The sequence below is a fragment of the Panthera uncia genome (genome assembly GCF_023721935.1).
Source record: "Panthera uncia isolate 11264 chromosome B2 unlocalized genomic scaffold, Puncia_PCG_1.0 HiC_scaffold_24, whole genome shotgun sequence".
Lineage (NCBI taxonomy): Eukaryota > Metazoa > Chordata > Mammalia > Carnivora > Felidae > Panthera > Panthera uncia.
The window spans coordinates 34423223-34424670 of NW_026057580.1; positions in this window are offsets into that span (position 1 = coordinate 34423223).

The window sequence follows — 1448 nt, forward strand, 5'->3', positions numbered from 1 at the left end:
TTTATAGTTGAGGTTTAGGTTTAAAGTTAGGTTTAAAGTAGGTCACAGTTTGTGACCTGTCCAAGGTCAGAAACTGATTAGGGATAGAGCCACAGCTGGGATGTCCTGAAGCATGCTTGAAGGGAGGCAAACCTGATTTATCTATAGAATGGGTACTCTGTTCACCTGATTGTTTCCCCTAGAAATAGACCATTGGATTTGATTCAGTCTCCCATTTTATCATGAAATATTTAAAAAGAAACTACCTACTTTAAGTGCACCAATTTATAAGACATAATCTTATATATCTAACCTATTTTCTCAGTTCCTATTCAATAAATGTTTACCAAGTACCTGCCAGGTTGTGGTATATATACACAGTTGTGGTATATATACACAGACATGACTGCTTTCAAGAGGTTGTCTTTCCAGTTAGCAGGCCATAACACAAAGTTTACACTAGTCACTTTGCTGTGGGATATTGAATTCATCATGCTATTTTATCTTTAAGTATTTCTAGAACATGTTTTCCCTCCTCCTTTCATTTACAGAACAGACCAAGAGGCCTACGATTCTGAGTTTTTATTCTACTCAGAGTATAGATTTGGAGTGGGTAATAGTAATAACAATCCACAGATCAATGAAGAAGTTTAGCTATTATTGCTCCTTTTGTTTCAAGAGATGTTTGCTCATTAGATGAGGTGACAGATAGCTTTGACTTTATCTAGTCCATGGGGTCTCTAGGTGGCTGCCCTAAATACCTACAGTCGTGGTAGCTGGGATTTTCTGTTGATGCGTGGTGCCCCATCACCATTAGCTTTTGTCTTCTTCTGCTGTGGCTAATTTATCTTTTTCCCGGACCAGCCGGGAGAGGGGGAGGAGGTGTGGACAGGACTGGCCTCCAGACTGTGATAACTGTCTTCGATAACACGTCCACCCCAGCCGTGGCTCCCAGAGCTGGGCGGGACCACTCTTCCCGCTCAGCTGGGAGGAGCCCCAAGCTGGTTGCCCTGCCCGGGTAGGGGTGGAGAGGAGCGGGTGAACAGCAGCAGATCCCGATCCTTCCCTGGAGACGTCAAAGGCCCCGCGAAGGCAGGCCTTCCGGGGAGGTGGGGGGAAGGGGAAAGTGAGGTGTGTCCCCGGGGCTGAGGCTCTCCGCGCTCAGGCCAGGTGGGGGTGGGGAGAGTGGAGGCACTACGCTCCCCAGGGATCCGGACCGGCGCCGGTTCCCGCGGGTGGGGAGAGGAAGGAACCAGATGGGCGGGTTCAAGCGTCGGCGGCGGCGGTCCCGGGGCCGCCGGCTCCTCCCCGCGAGTGTGCCTGTCTGCCGCTCGCCGCGCTGAGGCAGTGCGGTGGCGGGCGGGCCGAGGCTGCCGCCCAGCGCCCTGGCCGCGGCCATGCCCGGGCCCTAGCGCGCCTGCCGCAGCCCGCGCCCCGCGCCCCGTCCCGCGCTCCGCAGCCCGCCAGCC